General features: G+C 39.1%; 1 long non-coding RNA gene across 1 annotated transcript in view; it reads left to right on the forward strand.

Moving 5' to 3' along the window:
• The window catches only part of LOC125484198, a 104,625-nt gene that overhangs the window by 16,149 nt on the left and 61,673 nt on the right, over positions 1-26,803 (forward strand). The window contains exon 2 of the long non-coding RNA XR_007263039.1: positions 6,826-7,009. This is a non-coding gene — a long non-coding RNA (uncharacterized LOC125484198). The remainder of the gene's footprint in view (positions 1-6,825; positions 7,010-26,803) is intronic.

Below are 26,803 nucleotides of genomic sequence, written 5' to 3' on the forward strand. Positions count from 1 at the left end.
TAAAACACCAACGTCCTGAAGGAAGCCATTTTGCTTTCTTTCACCATTTGCTGTAAGCAAATGCTTTGAGCGAACAAGTTGAGAGACTATAGTCTATCCACACCTAATGTGCTGAAGACTTGTTCAACAAGGCAGCTTGCTACCACTTTCTCAAGGGCAACTAGGGATGGGGAATAAATGGTGGCACAGCTAATGAAGCCCACAACTTGTGACAAAGTGAAGGAATGCACTTTAATGGCAACATTATGGGTGCGTCAGAAATGGGATTGGGCAGGAAGCATTGAATGTGCTCTTGGATTTTAATGAATTTTAAGGGTTTTTGTGATAGGGCAGCACTTCGAGAAAATTAAGGGGCTATTGGTAATCTTCTAAGAAGGATTGGTGAGAGTAGTTTTGAAAGACTGAGTGGGAAAAAAAGCCATACAAGTATTGAGAAACTTCAAGCTGAAATATAACAGGAGACAGTGGGAGGTGCGCATGACTGAGAAAGCAGGTGAAGATGTGAGATCCCATTGTCTTCCTACTGGCGCACAATTTTACCAATGGCAGAGAAGCTAGAAGGCAGCAAAATAAAATAAAGAATTGCAGATGCTGGAGATCTGAAACAAAAACAGAAATTGCTTGCATCAGAACTGGCGCTGATGAAGAGTCACTGGATTTGAATCGTTAGCTCTGCTTTCTCCAGATACTGCCAGACCTGCTGAATTTCACCAGCAATTTCTGTTTCTCTTTGAAGCTATAGGGCAACCCTGCCAACCAGAGGCCAAGAGAACCACTAAAGAGGCCAATTAAGGATCTGTTCTTATTACAATGACGTTTACAAGCACGAAATGAATGTAGTTGAAAGAAACTTAAAACAATAGACTTTGAGAGCACAGAACAAAAATCATTAACTAATTATCTGTTGGCTCCTTTATCAAACAATCAGAAACCAGTTGTATTATTTTGCTGTTTTCTAAAAATCTTACTCGACACCAAACTTTCCTCTAATTTTCTCTTAAAAGATCAAGTGGTCTTTACATCAAGTACTCTGTGCTAAACCTTTCCTTATACCGCAGGTGATAATTTTAAATTAGTTACTGTCTTTCATTAAGTAAAAACAAAGAACTGTAAATGTTGGAGATCCAAAACTGAAACAGAAAAGTCCTGGTGAAGCTCAGCAGATCTGACTGTTTCTCTCTACAGAAACTCAGAGTTAATGTTTTAAATCAAGCAAGCCTTCATGAGAACAGTTCTGATGAAGAGTCGCTGGATTCAAGCTGTAACTTTCTTTCTCTCTACAGATGCCATCAGATCTGCCGAGTTTCTCCAGAACGTCTTGATTTTGCCACTTCTTCATTAACTGCTGTATCAGGAAAATAGATTTTCCCTTGTCCACCTTTAACTAAACAAAGCATCATTTCAAAGAAGTAAATGAAATCAATGCCTAGCCTTCTCTGCTCCATTAAGACAGTTACAATATCATAAATACTAAAACTTTACTTAAAAATTCACTTAAGAAGCCTTGAGAAACACCTTCAAAAATAGGATTTTCTCTTATGCCAAGTATAAGAATAAACAACTGCTACTGATCAGGGTTGCCTCTTTGAATCTAGTTATGAATTAAGATCAACATAGTCCCAGAGGCTATTCTCCCGTTTGAGTGAGATGACCAGTCAACCAGCAGTGGTTTAACCCAAGGGTCACCATGCCTTAGGCAAGGGGAACATTCAAGAAGGAAGGACCTTAATGGCAACCTCAGCTGAGTATGGGATTTGAACTATGCTGTTAGCATTCCTCTACACTGCAAACCAGCTGTTCAGCCAACTGAGCTAACCAATCCCCAACATCCATATATATAGTCCTGGTAAGTGAAATATTAATTCAAGGGGTGAGAAGTTGAAGCTGGCTATGATTGTGGGCATAACATGTTATGTTTGACTAGGGGGATCAACCAATATGCTGAATATATGTAAAATCATAGTTTGGGTGGCCAAAGAAATTGGGCAGCTCTACATGCAGGGTCAACTAATATGCTGTGATTCATGGAAGCTGTTACATGTTACCTGAATAAGATCTCGCATAATTTTTAATAGCATTGTCAAACCTTCTCTCAGCTGTTTGTTCTCACATAGAAACAGTCCCAAAATCTCGAATCTATCCTCAAACTACAATTTCCCATTCCAGGCATTACATTTTGGAAGCACATGTGCTTATATGATGGTTATAGTGTCATTTTTATAGTCTAAGACTAGAGACCTAGATAGAGACCAGACCCTAATCATTGCCTTGCATACCCATACATATTCAGCCTTGTATTCTGTGCCTCTATTTATTAAGTCAAAAATACTTTTGGAAATATTATAGGTTTATCTACCTTCACTCACGTTTTTGAGGAATGGAAATTTGAATCTCTGCATCTCGTAGTTTGTCTTACCCTTAGCATTACTTAATTGAGTTTATATGTCCAGTTTCTTTTTTTCAATCCTAAGATGGTATTTAACATCAGCTTGGCAAAAGAGAAAGAGAGCAAACTAGAGGTGTGGACCAGCTTACTGGAAGGAAAACTTGGTATATTGGCATAATGTGAGATAGGCCACTGCGAGCTAAATTACCATAAATGCAAGCAAGAAATGATAAGGTAAGAAAAATAAAAGCTTTGGCAAATATTAGAGGTATAAGTCAATAGGGTTCTTAGAGCAGTGTTGGACAAGACCAGGCTAGGTGAAAATAAGACCAGAAGTCTAAGTTAATAACAATTCATTTAACCAGAGTTTACCTGAACAAGTAGGAAGCAAATCACCTCCAAACAGGAGTTTGATAAAACTACCTGGAGGATCCTACAATGCACCACTAAATCAGTGCAAAACACTCTCACAGTACCTCCTGCATGTTTACACTTTCCCATCGGAAGACTGGAACAATGGGATTAACTGTTAATGCTTACAAGAGTCTTGTGGAACAGGATAGATAACTAAAGCTCCTTCAAACTCAGGTAAAGTGATTCCAATGGGTTTTTTCATCCGTCCTTGTCTTTTTCCTTGATCTGGTCTTTTTTCATCCCACTCCCAAAGAATGGAAACATTGGTATACTGGACATTTGCGGATCTGGGTGATATTTTAAGTATTGACATTTTGTATGATGACAACTGATATAACGGTGACTTGCATAGTGCATGTCCCTAACATTATAAAATTCCCCAACAGCTTCAGGGGAGCACTGTAAAAGAAAGCATGATGCTGAATCACATAAGGTGGTGTTGAATGGTAAACTGGTTAGTAAAGTTAGATCAGATGGGATCCAAGGAGAGCTTGCCAATTGGATACAAAATTGGCTTGACAGTAGGAGACAAAGGGTGGTGATGGAGAGTTTTTTTTGGACTGGAGGCCTGTGACCAGCAGTCTTCCACTGGGATTGGTGCGGGTCCACTGTTGTTTGTCATTTATATAAATGATTTGGTGAGAATATTAAGGGGCATGGTTAGTAAGTTTGCAGGTTACTCCAAAATAGCTGGTATAGTGGACAATGAGGAAGGTAACCTCAGAGTTCAATGAGATCTTGATCAACTGGGCAAAGGGTCGAAGAGTGGCAGATGAGGTTTAATTTGGATAAATGTTAGGTGTTGCATTTTGATAAGACGAACATGGGCAGGACTTACACAGTTAATGGTAGGGCCTTGGGGAGTGTTGTCAAACAGAGACCTAGGGGGTTCAGGTATATAGTTCCTTGAAAGTTGCGTCACAGGCAGACAGGGTGGTGAAGAAGACGTTTGGCATGCTTGCCTACATTGATCAGACAATTGATTATAGGAGTTGGGATGTCGTGCTGTAGTTGTACAGGATCTTGGCGAGGCCAATTTTGGAGTACTGTGTACAGTTCTGGTCACCCTGCTATGGGATGGATATTATTAAATTGGAGAGGGAACAGGAAAGATTTGCAAGGATGTTGCTGGGACTGGAGGGATTTAGTTATAAGGAGAGGCTGGATAGGCTAGGGCTGTTTTCACTGGAGTGTAGAAGATTGAGGGGGTATCCTAATAGAAGTTTATATGAGGGACATAGATAAGGTTATGAGCAAAGGTCTTCAACACAAGAGGGCATAATTTTAAGTTGAAAGGAGAAGGGCTTAAAAGGGATCTGAGAGGCAACTTTTTCACACAGACATTGGTTCATACGTGGAATAAGCTGCCAGACAAAGTGGTAAATGTTGGTATAGTTACATTTAAAATATATTTGGAAAGGTACATAAATAGGAAATATCTAGAAGGATATGGACCAAAGGGACAAATAAGACTAGTTTAGTTTGGGAAACCTGGTCAGCATGTTCGAGTTGGACGAAAGTGTCTCTTTCCATGCTGCATAACTCTGTGGCTAAATCCCTAAAAATAGTGGTGACAGGTTTAACTTTAGGTGAAAAGTTGAAAACATAGAGACAAGAAATTAGCAGTCTAAAAATCATTAATGCTCGGATTAGTACGTGAATTGTAGCATGTGAGTGAAAATGGTCTTTTTGACATTCATTTATCTGCCATTTTTGTGCAAGCATTTATTTCAAGTGGGTTAGTGCAGTTGCTAAAATAACAGACAGAATTGTTATATGTATATGTTAAGCATTCACCCATAATATCACCAGCAGTTGTTTTGAAGCAAATGTCTGGAAGTGAGAATGACAAAAATGAAACTGTGTTTTAAGTTTTCAGAATATTCAAACACTGGCAAAAATGGAAGTGAACAGAAAGAAAGGTAGATGAACTGAAAACTCAACAAAATTTCACATAATAAACAGTAGCAAATGAAAGAAACCAAGAGAAAAAAATTGAAATTCAACATACGTGATCAGAAGTTAAGAAAAAAGATTGTGTGGCCTGTTACTGTGCTGTAACAGTACAGTAAAAATGTGGTTTTGCACTTCTAAGAAGTGAGTGCTGTTGTTTACAGTTTACAGAAAAAAATATACATGGTATGTGCAAGGGTGGCATGGTGGAGCAGTGGTTAGCACTGCTGACCCATGGAACCTGGGTGTCTGTTTGTGTGGAGTTTGCATGTTCTCCCTGTTTCTGCTGGTTGCTCCAGTTTCCTCCCACAGTCCAAAGATGTGCCAGTAAGGTGGATTGGACATGCTAAATTGCCCTGTAGTGTCCAGGAATGTGCCGGCCTCTTCTGCTTGTAGGGATTCTATATGCAATTTCTCTGTAAATTGCGTAAAGAGGTCTAGTTAATTACTGGCGCTCAGCCACATATTTTAGAGTACTTTGGTTTAAGTTACAAGATGTAATTGCTGGTTCCTTCTGCCCTTTTAAATAAGGGCGGCTATGTCATGGGATTAAATTAGAAAGAAAAAAATTGAAGAAGCACATCATAAAAAAGATAATGCATGTAGGATCTACAGCCTAGTATGACTGCCCCGTAACACTATTTAGCATGGAACAAAAAAAAACCCAAAGAACTGTGGATGCTGGAAATCAGAAACAAAATCAGAAATTACTGGAAAAATTCAGCAGGTCTGGCAGCATCTATGGAGAGAAGGCAGAATTAACCTTTCTGGAACAAAGTTTTGAAGAAGGATCACTGGACCTGAAACATTAATTCTGCTTTCTCTCCACAGATGCTGCCAGACCAGCTGAGTTTTTTCAGCAATTTCTGTTTTTGTTACTATTTAGCATGAACTGATTATGGAACCTTCCTAAAGATATGTGATTCAATATTGCAAAGTGTTTTTTTCTATTCAGTAAGAAAACTCACAGGAATTAATCCTGAAAAGATTTGCTCAGGAAAGGGTGAAGATTTTTGAAGTTATTGAACACTTGAAGTAGTTTTCATTTATTTTGATACAATCACCTTAAAATTTTTAGGAGAATGGGGTAGATTTTCCAAAGTTCAGAATGCTTAGAAATGCATGAAAATTGTATAAGCACAGTTCAGCTCTGTTCCTGAATTTGTGATGTGTATGTCCATTCTATACAGTCCAATGTCAAAATGATACCCAAACTATTTTGATTGTACGTGAAGGCTTCTATCAAAGCATTATATTAATTAGTATTAACAACCATTACCTTCTGAATTGGAGAAGTGTTTCCTTCCTTTTATTGTTGAACTGCTTGTACAATGACAAATGCCAAATCATTGAGAGCCTTCCAGAATAGAATGAGATTTTTCAATATAAAAATATGACGTGTGTTTACAAGTAATATAATGAAGGAATATCTTGGTGCACAAGGAAATTCTGCTCATTTTAAATTTAACAAGTATGAAATGTTGGGAGAGCAAAGCTGATGCTCTTTTTTGAACAAATTTACGAACTCATAAATTGGATTCAGAACTCTTAAAGTGAAAGCAAGTTTGACTATTCATTCCTGCTAACTTTTACATTGTCAACAAGACACCTTACTATTAGGTCTTGACCTGAGTACCACAGTGAGCTTGCAACTTGTCAAGTTTACTGTGAACATTCATATTACTCAATGATAAGTCATTTGTGTGTCATTAATGAAAAAGCGTGTGAGTGTACTAGCTATTTATGCAATGTACCTGTGTAGGAAGGATTTGAATGAGTTGCAAATTGTACTTCAGCTTTTGATCATCACCATTGAAAGAGAGAATAGGAGTGAAGAGTAAAGTGAGGAGGAGATTGGGAGATTGTACCTTGTGGTAAGGAAGAAAAAGGACTTCAAACTGATGTATGTGTAAATTTAAAATGCATTGACATTTTACAGTGGAAATACAACCCACATATTACATGTTGAAGAAAGATATTGGAATAAAGTCATCTTTAATTTGGAGGCTGACTGCTACTGATGTCATGGAGCTGGACTGAAATAAAACACACTGTGTCACATGTCATTTCAGAGTGTTCAAGGTTTCTGGATTAATCAGACAGTGAAGAGAATTTCATCACAGCCACAGCAAGAGAGAGACAGAGGGCAGCAGTGACTGAGCAGATTTGAACAGACAGAGGTTATTGAAGAGCGTATTGTGAAAGCTTCGAACAATTCAATAGAACATGGTTGATAAAAGCTCGGAAGCCATGCTGGTAAGACCTGGAAAATAATTTGTTTTATTTAAATTAGTGTAAAATGATTTAAATTTCAGAGCTATGTTGGTAAATCTTGAAATTTGTTATCGACCCGTAATTTGAATTTTGGATATTTGGCAGTCTTGAGGAAAGGATCTGCTGCAGGCTTAGATCCAGTGTTGGTGTCTTCTTGGTGTCAGTTCCAGTAATTGGGATGAGTATTTTATTTTTGTGAGAAGTTGAATCACACAGCTTTATATTGACTTACATAATAGCATAACCCAGACCTGTAACACAAACATCACTTTACAATCTTGGGCTAGTCTGTTAGAATATTTGCACAGTGCTACAATCTCTCTGAAATGTATACAACCTGGTATGAGTATAACGGCTGATTTATTTCATTGCAAGATGAATGTACAAAGTAACGTGTATGTTGGAACTGCTTTAATTCAAATATTGTAATCTATGTTTGTTTGGCGTACGAAATATATCATACCACCTCATTTCACGGAATTAATCATACTGTTCCTTCAGTGTTTAAGACTCTCTGAGCCTGACTAAACTTACAAAGTTCTCTGTTTAAAAACCTAATCACTGCCAGATGGATCTCCCATCATTTTGTTTACGAAACACGGGGTATTTTTTTCCTACCTCATCTCCTTGTGTAGGAGTTGGTTGGATAAGTTGTGATCTAATCTTTTACTGCGCCCCTCTTTTTGAAACTAGATACAAGCAAAACTCAACAGTAAGGACATTTCAACCCTTTGTGGAGACAGCATTTGCAGAGGCAGCAAGGGATCTTTTTGAATGCCCCAGATAAAAAATAGTGGATGGTTTTAAGGCACATTCTCTAAATGACTACAGTGATTTAGTTTGAAAATTGAGCAAATGCTTTAATGTTATGATTCGGTTAAAGCACATTACTATTTGTTTTGTGGGAAAAGTCATTATATTGCTCAAGTTTGCTGTTAGAAGATGAGTTATCAGATTTAGAAGAACTCATCAGGTGTGCAGATTTTCATTGGTGCCTGGTTCTGAGAAATAAAGTGATTTCTATCGCATATAAAATAGAAAAAGGAACTCTGGATGCTGGAGATGTGCAACAAACAAAAACAGAAATTGCTGGAGAAACTCGGAAGTCTGGCAGCATCTGTGGAGAGAAAATCTAGTTAATGTTTTGAATCTAGTGGGACATAAACATGGGACTAGGTCAAATTTTAAATATTATCAAACTTTATAAGAAAGATTTCCAAACATACACAGAATATTTTTTATCACTAGAGAAATTTGACATTGCACAAAAAGGAAATTAGTTTTGCTAGAGCAGAGGTTTTATCAGTGCTTATGATTCAGAATGCCTTTAAAAGATAGTTGCATCTCATTCAACAATGTATCAGTTTTTCACAGGTTGTTTACAATGAGGCTAATAATGTAAAAAGAGGCCAATCATGTCAAATCAAATGATGTGTTGGATTTCTATCAGCAAGAAATTCAACCGGCCTCCCTGTAAAGCAGCAAAAAGCTACTGCCAACAAATTATGGATTTCTGTGTTTAGCTGCATATCAAAGTTACTGTCAGTTTCACTGTCTTGATGGTGTCAGTCCCATTGCAAAATCCAGGCATGTTCTGCCAGCATTTCACGTGAAACCACCATTGAATTACTCCTGTGTTTTTTCTCTAATTGCTACTAAAACTGATTTGTCTTTCAAATGAACAAAGTAAAACAAGTCTAAATTCATACATGGCACAGACCCAAAAAGCAAAGTTTGCTCTGAGTAGAGGCTTATGATCTGCCACCCAGCAACTGTGCAGTTTCTGAATTGAGTTTGATCTGGCTGTTGTCACAGACAGAAGTTATGTGTTCCTTTTACTTGCTATGATCAGTGTAACACTTTATGGCTCCCTCATAATGTGAGGTTGCACAAGTTCAATGTTATTTTTCAAATAGAAGGTGGTATTCTAGTTGATTCCAGCAACCTGTGTTGTTTAACACATTTAAGATTCATAAGATTAGCTTAGATGGGGATTACTATCCTAATTCAGGCTGATAAGGTTCATTCAGTTCCATCTGCCACACATTGAGTTTTGATGGTCCTTCCTTAACCAAAGAGATGTGTGAATTCCGCAAGTGGTTGTAAATGTCCATGTGTAATTTGGTAATGGTTTGAGAAATAGGACTATCTACATTCAAATGTCAAAGGTCACATAATTTGCAGCACATTTTAATAAACTTTTGTGTCATCATGCCATTTCATCTGGACCATGCCTTTTGTGAGGTCTCTGATCAGTCTGCAGTCAAACATTAAAGTTCCTGGCACCTCACTTGTATACATCTACCTTTTTTAAAAAAGAACTGGCTTCTTCTCTTTTGAGTGCTTTGCATATGTCTTCCCAAATGGTAACAAGGGGCTCTGACCTGGTGACAGAGACCCTGCCCTGCAAATTAACCAAAACCCAAAGAATGTAATTGGACCTGGGTTACTCATGATATAAAGTAAAACTCCTTGGCCAAATTCAGGAGCCTTCAGATCCCAATTTGATATATCTTGTAATACTTTGGAATGCATAATTAAAATAGCTATTGCATTTTATTTATAATTAAAGAATTGCTTGCTAATTTTATGTAAACTAATCTCTGGGAGTTGGGAATGATCTTTTCTAATATTTTAAAATTCATTTATCCTTGTGGCTGATAATGAGAGAATTCATTTCACTTTTAAGGAAATTATCTAATAGCAAGCCACAGATTTTAAAAGAGTTTCGACGGACGCTGCCTCATTCTGGTTTGGGATGTTGACAATTATTTGAGAATTAAGTACACCCCTCCCATCCATTGGTACGTTTATATTGAACGTCAATGGGCAATGACTACACACAAAAAATCTTTAAAAATGGTGTATTCTAGTTCATTCGAAGCACTTTTACCCTTCACAATGGATCAATAAAATAAACTTAAACAGGAAAAAACAAATTGACATTTGTGCTTTCAAAGACACCCCACTTAGCCAACTTCAAACAGATATTCTTCACCCACCAACTTGTGCCTTTCCTTCTCACCCACCACCCTCAGCCCTGTCATCAAAGTCACAGACACGGTAATCATTTCAACCACCACAAAGGGACAGACTCTTCTAAGTTCAAACTCCCAAATAGTGTAGTACATAACTGGGTCTTTCTCCTTGATTTCAATATGTGTTCCTCTCCTCCACCATGTTTAAACATCATTTGCATCCCAAGTTCACCTTGATATGCTGCTTTCCCTTGCCTACATTTAATGATGGTGCTGTCTTCCCCCTCCCTCCAACTCCTCTGAGACCAACGACTGCAGTCTTCCATCCACTTCCAAAGTGGCCTGCTCACTCTTCACCTTTTCTCCTCAACTTACTTGATTAAACATAACAGTCGTTAGTAAATTTCAATCTGGTCTCTATTCTTTGTACAGAATAAATAATTTGAAAAGTTCTTAAGACATGCTAATGGCTTGAGATATTTGGCATAACTTTTACAAGTTTGCATTGGCTGAGCTGAATAGTTCTAACCTTGAAAAAAGAAATCTCACCCCTAACTGTTCCCACTGTTAGTCCTTGCAGACTGTGTGCACCCCTTTTAGTTGAACAGGAACCTTTGGCCTTCCCTGGGCACCCCATGTCCAGGAATTGGATGATTGAGTTTCCCAATGAAACCTACCATGTCGAGCACTAACCTCACTACTCAAGACATCCAAAAAGCTTGTCCAGAAAGTTGAGCCCCAATTGATTGAGTGAAAGGCAGCTACTCTGGTATATCAAGACTAATTTTCAACTTCTGCCCAGGCAGGCACTGGCAATCCATTTTACCTGATTGTTACCCTATTGATCTCAGTAGGACTCAAAAGGTTAACATTTTTCAGCAGATAAACAGTCTGTTCTGATCTTGAAGGAGCAAAGTTGAAAATTGTTCCCACTGTGAGAATATTTATTGAAAATCACTTTAAACGGTGTTTGTTGTCTGAAGCTGTTGTGCTGTGTATCAACACCATTTTTGCAGCTGGTTCATCTGTATCTAGCACATTTCAAACTGAATTCAGTTTCAACTTCCTAAAATCTGCACTGTGGATTTAGATTGCTGCAACATATAGCAATCAAGATTCCTGAATTATGTCAATAAATCTGAAGCCTTTTTAATTATTGCTTGATTTGGAATAATAAACAGAGGGAATTGCCTTCCTAAAGACTCCCTGTTCAATTTTGTTCAAATATATACAATATTTACAATATTCTGCTGGAAAAATTAAGCTCCTAATTGCCTGACAGCCAATCAGAAGCCTGATGGACCATATTTAAATTAATACAGCTAATTACTCCACCTTGTCTTCCTTTATATCTCCTTCAGACCCAACTATATATGTAAAGACTCCCTTTCTAACAGCTTTGTAGGTCTATCTATACCAAATGGACAGCGGTTCAAGAAGGCAGCTCTAGGCCAACTAAGGATAGGCAGTAACTGTGAGCCCAACCTGCAAAGCTTGCATCCCACAAATTAATAAAACAAAGAGGAATTCCAGAATTAGATACCACAGTAATTGAATTGAATGATTTATTAACACTTGCATTTTACAGTGTATAATACAGTAACATACAGTCGATCTGTTGCTAATGCTTGGTGTTTCTATGCCTGGGTAATGGCCTTTTTATTAATTGAGATTTGAATTTAGCTCATTTACAGCTAGTTTAACTGATCAATGTTCAAAGTACAATTTAGAATTCCAGTCATAGATTATACAAATTTTATTTGGATATTTGAAAGAGGATGAGGATGAAGGTATGGAAGAGGCTGGATTGAAAATGTTGAAGATGGAAGAAGCTAAGTTGCAAGACCTCAAGTGTCAGACATTACTAAAGTACTTCTTCCTTCAACTTAGAATCTCAAATACCAGGTTTTATAGATCAAAGAAATCTTACATAGACATTTCCCATAATATAAAATGGTGCACAAGAAGTTGGGAAGTGGAACAGAAAAACCAGCAACAAACTTGTAGAGTAGTGACATTGCAATCATAGCTCACAATTTTCCATAAGTAAGATTTGACTTGATTATTGGCTCAGGATTTTCAGCGATGGTATTTCTCCCCTGGATGTTCTTCTTTGCTATTGTCTGTATACCCTTTCTTCCTTGGAACGTTGTGCAGCACTTCATAATATTGGGGAGTTAATGCTGACTGTCTCTGCCACTTCCCTCCATACATTCTTCACTGTTCTTCTCTTGGCCCAGTTTGTTTCAATGCAGATTAGGCAGGCCCTCCTGCACCTCACTCTGCTAAGAATAACCAAAAAGACACATTGCAAAATTTAACTGCCCATCTATTTACTTACATACTCAAGGTAGTTGTCAAGGTTTTTGCTTCTTCCGTCATTTTATTTGGAAGATTCATTAACTGACTGTAGTTTTTGATTTGATTCTCTCCTGGTACCAGTAAATTGATAAGAAGCAGTCTTCTTGCCTGTGAACCTCTTTCAGCTTGGCTGTTTAGGGCACTGGGAGTGAGTTAGCTGCAGTCTCATGTTGCCTGTTAGGAGTGGCCTATCACAAAGCTGCCAATGGAAGGAGAGTCCAGGTCAAAGTGTCACTTATCTAGGAAAAATTTTACATTCATACCAAATGTAAATTGTCATATCTTGAGACTTGAATAGTTAACCTTTGTCAGATTGAATCTCAATTTGGTACTTCCAGAAGCATATTGCATTGTTATATTCAATTTTGGCACTTGACTGCCATTATGACTTTATAAGATGATGTATTTTAGCACAGTAGATGACCTCTTGCTAATTCAAACCCAATTATCAGTTGATTAATGTTACTTCAACTTTCTTTTCTGATTTGATGCTGAAATTTCTATGGACTCAAGATTGGAATTTTCGTTCAAAATTTTATACATAGAAGTAAAATATGATTAGGCCATTCAACTCAACCAACCTGTGGCAGTGATTTATTTAGAGTTATGGTGTCAAAGAGACATACAGCATAGAAACAGACCCGTTGGTCTAACTCACCCGCGCCAAACAGACATCCTAATCTGACCTAGTCCCATTTGTCATCATTGAACCCATATCCCTCTAAACCCTTCCTATTCATAGACCCATCCGGATGCCTTTTAAATGTTGTAATTGTACCAGCCTCAACCACTTTCTCTGGTAGTTCATTCCATACACACACCACCCTCTGCATGAAAAAGTTGCCCCTTAGGTCCCTTTTGCATCTTTCCTTCTTAAACCTATGCTCTCCAGTTTTTGACTCCCCTACCCTGGGAAGGAGGCCTTGGCTATTCACCTTATCCATGCCCCACTTCATGTTACAAATCTTTATAAAATCACCCTTCATCCTCCAACACTCCGAAGCCCCAGCCTATTCAACCTCTCCCTATCACTTAAACCCTCCAGCCCTGGCCAAATCCTTGTAGGTTTTTGTGTATCCTCTCAAGTTTAACAACATCTTTCCTTTGGAAGGCTGATCAGAATTGTACACAGTATTTTAAAAGTGGCTTCACCGATGTCCTGTACAGCAGCAACATGATGTCACAGTTCCTACACACATTGTCCTGATGAATGAAGACAAGCATGCCAAACGCCTTCTCCATCACTTTGTCTACCTGCCACTTCCCTTTCAAGGAATGACCACTATGAAATATTTGTTTAGAGGATGTAGACATTGTTAGCTCAGCCCATCATTTGTAACCCATCCATAACTGTCCAGAGGGTCAGTTCAGAGTCAAATATATTGCTGTGGGCTACTGCAGGTAGGGAGTGTAGATTTCATCCTGTAAAGGACATTAATGAACCAGATGGGTTTTTATGAAAATCAACTGTCATTACATGGTTGCCATTAGGCTTGCTTATTGTCACCACCCTCATCTAGGTTTTAGTGAATTCAGGTTCCACCATCTGCAGTGGTGGGATTTGAACCCATGTCCCTACAACATCAGTCTGCAATTTCGGATTACTAAGGCAGTGATATTACGAGCACAGCACCTCCTCATGCCCACCTCTGTGTGGCCCTCAGTGTGAGAAAATAGTCACATTTGCCCACTTTGCTGTCTGCTTTATTCATCTATCCCAGCTGATTTTGAATCTTGACATTGTTTCTGGATGGATAAGTTCTTAAGTCAAATCCTTACATGCTAAGAGGCTGTTTTTCCAGTGTGGTAAGTCTCTAGTTACGTAAAATAAATTGTATTTTATTAGGACTTGCTTATTAAAGTTTTACAGTTTTCTGCACCTGCCTTGGTGCTTGAGGAGACAGCACCCTCAGGCTAGATGGGCTTTATTTAGCAAAATTTCTACCTCTTGTTTATCAACAACTGTCAAGTTTTTAAAACTAATAAAGATCAAATTGCTCTCTTAAAGTGGAGCATTTCATCCCTTGGACATTTTTAATAAGTTAATTGTTGAAAATAATGTCAAACTAAGGAAGTACAATGTTGCTAGTTCATTGTGTTCTTATTAATTCCAAATCATATTTTGATGGAGTCTATTTGTAGCTGATTCTATTTTGAACACCCAATTTATTGTAACATATTTAATGTGATATTGAGCCAAACCGGATTTTGAACTATTGGTACAATTTCATATTGTTACTTTTATTGCTAAAGATATTTGTCTGTTAGACAGGTTTATCACGAAATTGATTCCTGTGTGTCTTATAGACAAAGAACAATATAGCACAGGAACCGTTCCTTCAGCATACCTTGTCTGTGCCAACCATGATGCCATTCTAAACTAATCCCATCTGCCTGCACATCGTCCATATCCTCCTATTCGCTGTCTGTTCATGTGGCAACATATCTGCTTCTACCATCTTGCCTGGCAGTGTGTTCCAGGCACCTGCCACCCTCTATGTAAAAAACGTTCCTCACACATCTCCCTTAAACTTTCCCCCTCTCAGATTAAGCCTATGGCCCTTAGTATTTGACATTACCACCGTGGGAAATAACTCTGACTGTCCACCCTTTCCATGCCTCTCATAATTTTATATACTTCTATCAGATCGCCCCTCAGCCGCCTACACCAACAAAAAGAATCCAAGTTTGTCCAACCTCTCCTTATAGTTAATGCATTCCATTCCAGGTAACATCCTGGTTAAACCTCTTTTGTACCCTCTCCAAAGCCTTCCTGTAGTGTGTGCAGGCAAACACACAATAGTTGATGCTATTTTACTAGTTGGTATTTATTTTTAAAAAAATCTGAGTTCAAGTTATAAATCATGCAGGGCTGACAAACTATAGGTTATGATTCTAGCCTTTTGGTTGAATAATGCTGCTAGAATTTTTAGAGTCAGTTTGAGGGATTTGCATAAGAATAGAATTAATGCAGCACTGTGTCATTGCCCAGGTCCAAACAATGTTAGGAACCCTTTATGGCAAGGCATTTTTCAACTCTTTTGCAGTCTAGTATACTTTAATTCACTCAGTATACCATTCCAAATAGTTGTAATGAATTTCAACTGGGTGTAAGTATAGCGACAACTGCCTTACATCCCTGGCTATCATGTACTTTGTGAAGACTAGAGAGAAATTCCACTCATTACACAGCAAATAGTGCTGGTCTTTCATCACTATGAAATACTTCTAGCAGTGAAAAGTGGCTGAACACTCAGGATGATCTACAGGAGTGTTAGTTATCTCGAGGCCATTGCCCCTCACCCTATGAAGTAATGTTCATCAAAACTGCTTTCGGGAGATTGCTAAAACGTTCAGTACAAAAATTTAGCTTTGTACTGAAACTTGTAGGCTGCAAAATGATGGTGCTTGATTTACTGAATGGAATCTGGCTTTTAAAAAGGAGTTTGGAACTAGAAGCTCCATATATTAATACATAGGGTCCTATTCTTTGCAGGGGACCATTTCATCTCTTGGACATTTTTAATAAGTTAATTTTTGAAAATAATGTCAAACTAAGGAAGTAAAATGTTGCCCGTTCATTGTGTTCTTATTAATTCTAAGTCATATTTTGACGGAGTCTATTCAAATGCAAATGGTAAGGAAGATCAAAAATGATAAAAATAAATAGAGAATTTGTTTTATGCAAGAGTATATCAGTTAGAGCCTGTAACATACATAAAATGGCATGAAACTGTCCACTAGTGATGAGATTGATATGAAAACACTATGACCCAAATTTTCCTTGGAATCTGCATGACTTAACCAAAATGCAAACAAAAGGGAATTGTGATTTGTTTGTATTCCTGTATTTCTTGTCTTGGAAATTGCTGTTGAAGTAATCATGATGAGTTTGGGAGAACACCCTGTGTATAGTGATAACAAAGTGTGGAACTCAAGGAACACAGCAGGCCAGGCAGCATCAGAGGAACAGGAAAGCTGACGTTTCGAGTCGAGACCCTTCTTCAAAAATTCTTCATTTCTGAAGAAAGGTCCCGACCCGAAACGTCAACTTTTCTGTTCCTCTAATGCTGCCTGGCCTGCTGTGTTCCTCCAGCTCCACATTGTGTTATCTCTGACTCCAGCATCTGCAGTTCTTGCTATCTTGTGTATAGTACATTTTACAACTCCATTGTACTGGTAGTGAGGAAGTGGGTATTGATTTCACTGACAAATTAAACACACCTACTTGATGTTGAGCTTTCTAATTGCTATTGGAACAGCACCAATCCAGGCAACCAGGGAGCATTCCCATCGTGAAATTGAGGGATCATATTGTGAACCTTTTAATGCAGAGCACCCGGCTTCATCTTCAGACACAGTGTTCACAGACTGAACTAATTGACCATCTGCTTAATTGTGTCCCCAAGGATGTCAGTGGTGGTACACTCAGTAATGAAGTTGTAAGAGAAATGTTTGGGTTTTCTACTGTTCAAGGTGACTGTTACCAACCAATTAGGAGCCACAAATGCTACCTCCTACTTCTCAACTGAAGTGATGATGTCTTTAAGTTCTGTTGCAAGCTGGTATGAGCTACTTCAAGTTTCATTAGGATGATTGGAAGTGAATGTTGTAGAATCATTAATGAAAATGACAAGTCCTGGCCTTATGACAGAAGGAAGATTCTTGATGAAGCAAGCATGCTGTCCTGGGGAACTTTGATTACAATGCCCCAGGATGAGGAGAACTCTTTGTTTGAAATTAAAATTTGGCACTTAATCTAATATTGTGCTCACTGTCAGTTCACAGAAAGCCAACTATGAATTTGACCAAGTCACAAGCAAAGTTGATGATGTACTCTGACCAAAACATCAAACCATTAGGAAAATCCACTGCGGTATGCAAATGCAAGTTCAAATTGAAAGTTTTGACATTTTTAGGATTTTTAGTTTTTAGCATTTGGAGTCGCATTTGTGGTCATGGCTATAGTTAGATGGAAGTCTCAAAGTGTTCCAGGAACACTGGCTGTCCCAGTCTGCTTCTGGGAACTTGCCCAGACATTTATCATACATCAAACAGCCTGAGGAGCTCATTTTCAGTTGGCATTTGATTATTGGCCTTAATTGCCTTCCTATCTAAGGCACTCACTGCTTGTAGTCAGGTAGATGTTTTGTGCTTGATCCAACCTTCCTGTAAATGAATTGATCATGAGACAGTGTCAGCAAATTTACTTATCACCTACCAGTGCAAAATTACATTCCTCTCTACCTCAATTCCCACAGCCACCAGCTTCCAAAAATCTTGCCCTTGCCTCAGAAATCAACATTAGAAACCAAGCTAAAGTATCAGCTTCATGCTGGCAGCAACAGTCAAGCCAAGCAGTGAATGAGAATATGCCATCAGACACATTCATCGTCAGTGTTTTGATAGTCTGCTCTGCATGTTATGTAGTTGAGGAGGAAAATCTGTGAGCCATCCTCCACCCTTAGTCATGCTGCAGTGGAACCCAGTGGCTGATATACCAGAAAATGTTCTTTATTCCTTATATACTACACTCAGCACTGATGGTGTGCAGTTATCAGCCTCATAAATCTTCGACCATCATTCTGTGAGCAGTCACCAAAGGGTTTTGCATTTGGTCTCCATTGACAGTGATTTTGCTAAGAGTTTTTGGTGTTTGGTGTTGAGGAGAGATACACTCGTGATTCCTCTTGTATTTAACATGCATCTATGCATGGATCAGAATTATGAGAACATTTTCAGCCAAGTGGACGTGGCAGAACCTGAATAAAAAGGAAGTGAACAGAGTGAAACAACAGTCTAAATGTAAGAGCCAGTATGTTTTTTGGAATTAGTTGAAACAGAAGATGGTGATGAATGAATTGTAAGTAGAACTATTTGTTTAAATTAGAATTGTCTCTTTACCAAATTTGCTTACAGTCAATCCACAAAAGCCAACTATAAACATGCAAGATTAGTTACGTGCTATGGCTGAAACATCAAGCAAGTAGCAAAACACCAGCCTCTGTGTATTTTAAATGATAAGTCTTTATAAAAGCATGATTTTCAGACCACAAAATAGAGAGACCTCAGTCCTGGCTATTAATGCTCAGAATAGCATGAAGAAAAGACCAGTGTTCCAGTGAGTTAACCACTGGATTCAAGGCATGAAGAGACATTGCCTGGCAGTGAAGAGGTGGAGTTAATGGCCATGGAAGAAAGAAATGGATGCAATGAAGCAGACCATACATTGGAAATCAGTGACATTGAAGGAGAGGAAAGTCGATAGTGCCAGAGGGAAGGGAGAACTAGATTCCAATAAAGGAGAGGAATGGAGAAAAAAGCTGAAGAGATGTATATGAACATACATTCAAACATTTGAATTGGGAGCTGAAGTAAGATATATAGCATCTTGAGCCAGCTCTGTCATAAGGTCCTAGTTGATTTGATTGTGGTTTGATATTTTTTGTCTATCTCCAGTACACATTGACTCCTTCACACGTAAGTATCTATTTCACTTAGACTTAAAACATTCAATAACTTTGCCTCCATTTCTTTCGGGGAAGAGAAATCCAGAGACTAATTACAGTTAATGTGAGAAAAATTGTCTCATCATTAATAGGGCTGCCTTATTTTTGAGTGTTGTCTCTCCTAGTTCTAGTCTCTTCCATAAAGGAAACCATCCTCTCAGTATCCACCCAATCAAGTCCACTCTGGATCTTATATAGTTCAATAAGATCACCCCCCATTCTTAAAAAACTTCAGTCATTAGATCACCCCTTTGTCCCAGAAATCAGTCAAGGGAACCTTCTTTGAAATTCTTCTCATGCATTTATATCCATTCTCAAGTAAGGAGATCAAGCTTGTTCACAATACACTCCTACACTCAGCAATACCCTGTACAACTCCAGCAATACTTGTCTACTTTTACAATTCATTCTCTTTGCTAGAAAGAACATTTTTCATTTGTCTCCCTAATCAGTTGCTAGACCTGCACACTAACTACTTCTGAGTTATTTACCAGGATAACCAGATTTCTCTATATTGCAGTATTTTAATGTCTTTTTGAAGTTGTGAGATGTGGACTTTAGTTAGGTTTATGGCATTGGAGAAAAAATTCCTCCAAAAGCAAATATCAGGCTAAATTTTGTTGCTAAAAACTAGATCCTGACGTCAGAGTGAATATCCAAGTCAGAAACCTAGAAGAGCCACATACAGGAACCATGTCTAATTAGGGAGTGCAAATGGGTCCTGACACTGGAAGGTCCAATCATAATAGCCAATGAAGATAGTTGCCATATGCCATTGCCTATGTGGCCATTGCCTGGAGTAGCAATAGTGCAATGGAGGCACTTTCAGTGTGAGGGAAGCTGCTGCCAGTGAAGTAGGGAGAGCATTATTCAGAGATATCAGTCTTAATGAAATGACAAGATTATGCGTGGAAACTGCAGGCAAATCCTTTTTGTGGATCACTCCTGCAAATAAATACGAACCCCCAACACCCACTCTGTTGCCAGGCTTCTGATATGTTGGAAGACCCAAGAAGATTTGTTGCTCAGGTTGTGGATGAGGTTGTAGGCTTGCTCGCCGAGCTGGTGTGTTTGGTTGCAAACGTTTCGTCACGCTGCCAGGTAACATCATCAGTGCGCCTCCGGTGAAGTGTCGGTGTTCTGTCCTACTTGTTATTTATATGCCTCAGTTTGCTGGGCTGGTTGGCATTACTTCCGGTTCTGTTTCTCAGTGGTTTGTACACTGGGTCAAATTCAGTATGTTTGTTGATAGAGTTCCGGTTGGAATACCAGGCTTCCAGGAATTCTCTGGTGTGTATCTGTTTGGCTTGTGCGTTTATGAATGGGTTGTCCCAGTCGAATTCATGTCCTTCGTTGTCTGTGTGTAGTGAGACAAGTGAGAATTGGTCATGTCTCTTGGTGGCTAGTTAGTGTTCATGTATCCGTATTGTCAGTTTTCTTCCTATGTAGTGTTTCTCACAGTCCTTGCATGGTATTTTGTATATTACCCCAGTTTTGCTGGTTTGGGTATGGGATCGTTTACGTTCGTCACTAGCTGTCGTAGGATGGTTTTTGGTTTGTGGGCTACTTTGATACTTAGGAGTCTGAATGGTCTTGTGGTCATGTCTGAAATGTCATTGATGTGTGGTAGGGTGACTATTGAGTCTGGTCATGTTCTGTCTTCCTGTTGTGGTCTGTCTCGGAGGTAACGGCGGACTGTGCTTTGCGGGTATCCATTTCTTTTGAAGACTCCATATAGGTGCTCCTGTTCTGTTTTACGTAGTTCCAGGTTGCTGCAATGTGTTGTGGCTTGTTTAAATAGTGTCCTGATGCAGCTCTGTTTGTGGGTCTTGGGGTGGTTGCAGGTATAATTGAGTATCTGGTCCGTATGTGTGGCCTTTCTATATTTGCTAGTCTGGAGTTACCCGTTGTTTTTGCCTTCTACCATTATGTCCAGGAAAGGTAGTTGGTTGTTGTTCTCTTCTTCTTTTGTGAATTTTATCCCAGTAAGGATGTTGTTTATGTGTCGATGGGTTTCTTCTAGTTTTGTGCTTTTGATAATCACGAAGGTATCATCTACACATCGGACCCATAGTTTGGGTTGGATAGTAGGGAGTGCTGTCCATTCTAACCTTTTGCGTTACTGCTTCTGCAATCAATCCTGATATTGGGGGTCCCATTGTTGTTCCTTTGATTTGTTTGTATACTGTTGTTGACACAACCCACTTCACCTTCAACGACAGACCACACCAGGAAGATACAACACGACCAGAATCACTTATCACCCTACCGTACATCAAGGACATTTCAGAGATGACCACAAGACTGCTCAGACCCCTAGGTATCAGAGTAGCCCACAAACCAACAACCACCTTATGATAACTAGTGACGAACGTAAAACCAGCAAAACTGGTGTAATATACAAAATACCATGCAAGGACTGTGAGAAACACTACATAGGCCAAACCAGAAGAAAACTGACAATACAGATACACAAACACCAACTGGCCACCAAGCGGCACAACCAATGCTCACTTGTCTCACTATACATGGAAAATGAGGGACATGAATTCGACTGGGACAACACATCCATAATCACATAAGCCAAACAGAGACATGCCAGGGAATTCCTGGAGGCCTGCTATTCCAACCGGAACTCCATCAACAAACACACTGAATTAGACCCTGTGTACAAACCACTGAGAAACAGAACCAGAAGTAATACCAACCACCACAGCAAACCGAGGCATATAAATAACAAGTGGGACAGAACACTGATGCTTCACAGGAGGCGCCCTGACGATGTTGCCTAGCAGGGTGACAAAACATTTGCAACCAAACCCACTGGCTCAGTGAGCATCTCTACAACCTCATGTTGGAAGACCCATAAGCCCAGGAAAATGAATTGCAGCATGGAAAATTACAGGGAATTAGTGCATTATCATTTTTAAATATTCTGGTGTAACTGCCAGATCAATTACTGTTGAACCTGAAGGTTAACTGGGAGTTAACCCAATGTACAAATTTCTAAGTGCCCTCAGGTTCCTATTTGGAAAGCCACCTACATAAGTTTAGGAAATTTTGACCAATGTCATCATAATCAAATAGAAAAAATGTTTATTACAATTGATGCCACTTGTGACAGCTGTCATCTTATAAAAATTTTAGACGTTTGATCATCCTTTTAACGGAAATATGCATACCAAAGTGCTCCACTGCCTCATTGTCATCTCCAGTCACTAATTCCAAGTTACATTACTAGACTGAAAGCTGTATTAGATTGTATTCTATAAGGAAGAAATTGAACAGAAACTTGCTTCTAGTTCAGGCATAGGTGCAGCATTATTCCAAGAAGACCAACCAAGAACACATATTCATATATTTTCAATCAGTTCAACGTAGTGCTGCCTACATTGATGAAAAACTTGCATCTTTCAGTCCTGCATGCCCTGTACAAGAATTTTATGGTGGAAAGGTACCATAAATGTCTTGAGATCATTGTGGAAAAACATATCTTATGAACCTCCATTAAGACCACAACATATATTATTTAAATTGCAAATGTAAAGTTTGGCAGTGTCTGAATTGGATAAAGCTTCTTGATCTGTTAAGTAGTGAGAAAGTTAGAAAGATCCCAGTCATAAAAGGTTCTACAGATACAAGGTGACATTTAGGAGTAAAGCTTTCATGTGCCTCCACAGAGCGTTATTAAAATAGGTCAGAAAGTAACTGCAAAATCCTTGAATAGTTCTAGCCAGAATTTAAGCAGTCTTTGTATATCTGGTGCAAACTGGTTTGTGTATTTCTGATGTTTTCAGTTCTACATTAATGTTTCTCGTATTTATGACTTATATTACCAAAGACATGCTGTGCAACTATGAGCTGTGAAAATATGACCACTTCCTCTTGCATCAAGAGTTGTTGTTTAATGCAATGTGAGTTTTGCTTTTGGGGTGATTTTAATAGGGCTGAGTATGAGGATTTTCCATACTCTTGTCATAGGAGAGAAAGTATGTCAGGAGAAAAATTGCAGTTGATAAATCTTTTGATTTCAAGCAATAATTTAAAAGTGCACATAAAATCCAGATGAGCATATCCAGTGTCCCCAATCAGGTCTTTTTATACAAAACCACAATATATGACATCCCTGTTTATTTGCTGTTAGATAATCCAACATTTAACAAGGTTCTAAAATACACCTACAGGAAAGGTAGCTGGAGACTTGCATAATTTCTGGGAGCAAAGTTATGGAAGATTAATTGTAATATTTATGTGCAGGGCATTGGGGTGAGCTCAGTCAGTTGGATAGCTGGTTTGTGATGCAGACTGATAACAGCAGCATGGTCTCAATACCCCCTCACTGAGGTTACTATGGGAGATTCAACATTTTCCCCTCTCCCCTCACGTGGGCTGTCGTGGCCCTCAGATTAAACCACCACCAGCCATCCCTTGAATGAGAGAGCAGTCTATGGTCTTGTAGGGCTGCAACAAGTTTAGCTTTTGAATTTGAACCACAGAACCTGGGAACCTTCCCATTTGCTCCACCCATCTGAATGTGCTAAGGGATTCCTGTCAAATTCTACTTTGACTCCTGCAGTTGTGAATCTTTCTGAGTCACTCCTGCTGTGTTGTTGATGTGAAATGAACTTGTTGATGGCGTGGGAGGTGCAACTCACCCCGTATTGCATGCACTGCAGATTGACATTTATCTGTCTCTTATGAGAAAATGAAACTGGGAAAGGAATCATTCATAAACAATGAGGACATAACTTTTTCAAATTTATTCAGCTTTGGCTCACTTCTTCTGTATACTGCTCTAAGTGTTAAGAATTAGTGAGCTGGTCAACAGGAGGGACCCGAAGGTTGGAATAAAAAAACTTTGTCCCAGAAAACACATGGAAGATAAGGTCAGGAAGTGGATTGAAAAAAAGATATTAAAATCACAATTTACCTTCAAGTTCAATGCCAATGGATCTCAACAAAATCGTCTATTTCGGTTTCTCAGTTATAAAATATTATTAACTGCAATTAATAGTCACATCATAATTAATATTGCACACCAAAATAATTCTCAGATTTTAATGACATTATATGGCCTTCTAGAGAGATTTAGCATATGCATCTGTACAACAAAAAAAAATCCATATAACTAATTTACAGTCTTCTGATACAGCAAGTACAGTCAGTAATGCTGTCAGTTCTCTTCAGCCCCATGCACAAATTATGCTTCAGAAATTTTGATAAAGGTATGAAAGTGCAGAATTTCTGGCTTAATAAAGATATCAGAATGAATTTTATCAGATATCGGCTAAAAGTAATCTTTTGTGAATTTTGGGGAGGGTTCTATCAATGAGGCCGAGTGCGTTTTCTCATGCTACCTTTCTCAATTTGCCTCATTCCAATGCACCATGCCCCTACAGTGCCCCCCTCATGATATTCTCCTACCCGCCATAGGCAGATGTATCACCCACTGACAGGACAGAAAAGAACAACAGAAGTACAGCACAGGAACAGGCCCTTCAGCCCTCCAAGCCTGTGCTGATCATCATGCCCTAACTAAACTAAAAAACAAACCTTCTGCCCTTATTCGGTCTGTATCCCTACATTCCCTCCCAGTTCACGCAAACATCCAGATGCCTCTTAAATGTCGACAACATGCCTGCTTCCACCACCTCTTCTGGCAGTGCATTCCAGGTTCCTACCACACTCTGCGTGAAAACTTCACTCGCACGCTCCCTTAAATGTTCCCCCTTTAACCTGTGCCCCCTTATAATTGAAACTTAAACCCTGTGAAAAGGCGTCTGACTATCCACCCTATCTATGCCTCTCATAATTTTGTAGGCCTCTATCAGGTCTCCTCTCAGCTGCCGTCTTTCCAGTGAAAACAACCCTAGTCTTTTTAAACTTTCCTCATAGACAGTGCCGTCAAGACTAGGCAGCATCCTGGTGAACCTTCTCTGTACTCTCTCCAAAGCTTCCACGTCCTTCTGGTAGTGTGGCAACCAAAACTGCACACAATACTCCAAATGCGCCTAAAAAGTGTGTTTTATAGCTGCAACATGATTTGCTAACACTTGTACTCCTTGCCGTGGCTGATGAAGGCAAGCATGCCATGTGGCTTCTCAATCACCTTGGTCACCTGTGTTGCTACTTTTAGGGAACTGTGGACTTGCACACCCAGATTTTTCTGTATGTTAATGTTCCTAAGGGTTCTGCCATTTACAGTATCCCTCTGGGATTCCTTGTGCCAGCCTGATCTTTAGCTGTGCACCTGGTCAAGCACTGGCAGTCAGCAGGTACCCTACATGGTTCTTCTCAGTTGCCCCAGAAATGTTGGACTGAGGGACATTAACATGCCTCTGTGCCAGTACGCACCTGGAGATCCTTATGACCAGATGATATATGCCATCACTGCCCATGATGATGAACATGTCTTGAAATTTGGTGATTGGCGATGAAGGTAGGGCAGAGGAGCAAGCAGTGAGCTGGAGTTCTAACAAAGCGATCTCAGACTTGAAACATTAACCCTGGTTTCTTCCCATAGCTGCTGCCAGACATGCTGAGTTTCTCCAACAAATTCTGTTTTTTGTTGGAGTGAGCTGGGGTTGCCTGTTAAGCGCTCTGACTTTCATGTCAGGAATTGTCACAGTGCATGTAAATAGACCCCATACAACTGATAGTGAGATCTACATCTTGCTGTTCAACATTTGGTCAGAAAATGGAACATTTTGCTCTCAATGTCAGGAATTTCCTTACTTCCTATCTCATATGATTTGCCCAGCTTTCTTGACATTGACTGCATTGGGAAGATTCTGACTCTTTTCCCTTATTTTAGTAAAGTAATCATCTTCCAGAGTGACTTTCATCAGCATTCCTGACTGCAACTTTTGCAGTGGACTCATGGTATTTCAATTTTCCTCCCCGTTTTATTGTTGTGCCAAAAAGAGAAACACCTTGCCTCCATTCCTAAGAGAAATGGAAAGACAACCCTGTTCCAGGCCTTAGTTAGTTTCACTCACAAAGCAGTCTGCCATGAGTTTATCAATATACCCTATCAGTGTGCAATCGGTATCCCACACAATTGCTTGGAGCACTAACTGACAGTACGCACGTAAGAATATATTAGAAGGCAACAGCTGTTGCCTTTTTGAGAAACAACTTTGAGATGAAAAGGCAGAATTGCATTCCTTGATACAAAAGTCAAACCTACAATATGGATAGCATTTCAATCTAGTTGTAGTGTTCCATAACATCCAATGCTGTTTCATTAACTCCTGTTTGTGTTCATGACCTTTTTAATCTTTTAAAGTCCACCTTTGTTCCCTTCTCCCACTCTCTCTCTCTCGCTCTCTCTGGTCTCCCGGTGGCCTCTTCTAATTGATCTGTCCCTGTTTTTGCAGTCTGGTTTATACATCTGCTCAGACAGTAGCACAGTTATGATTTATAGGTTAAGATTAATTGATCAATCAAATTAACTGAATGGTGTTGCTGATGTCCATTTAATAAAGCAGTCATTAGTTAGACCTTGACATGGCTCAGTAGCTGATAGGTTAATATAAATGGTTTAATGTTGCTGGTTCATACATTTGGTTATGGACCGCTACGATATACTGTACACTTTGAAGTCTGAAATCTATCGTATAATAAACATTGTTCCCAATTGTTCAGTGATAGCACTGGTTGTTCAGGAGTATTAGGATTCAATTACATGTATTATGAATTAATGTGAATGTGAAACTCACACCTACATTCTGATCAAACAGGGATCAATCCATTGTATTCTGTTTGTTGCCAGTCCTCTGTTAAAATGATACAAAACAGTTTTCTAGGAGTGTGCTGCATCTCAGGGCATTCAATCACTTGCCAAATGCTCAAGGGGAGGCAGTGGCCTAGTGGTATTTCCACTGGACTGTTAATCCAGAGACCCAGGTAACGTTCTGGGGACTTGG

Source organism: Rhincodon typus, chromosome 10 (assembly GCF_021869965.1).
Source record: "Rhincodon typus isolate 14 chromosome 10, sRhiTyp1.1, whole genome shotgun sequence".
Classification (NCBI taxonomy): domain Eukaryota; kingdom Metazoa; phylum Chordata; class Chondrichthyes; order Orectolobiformes; family Rhincodontidae; genus Rhincodon; species Rhincodon typus.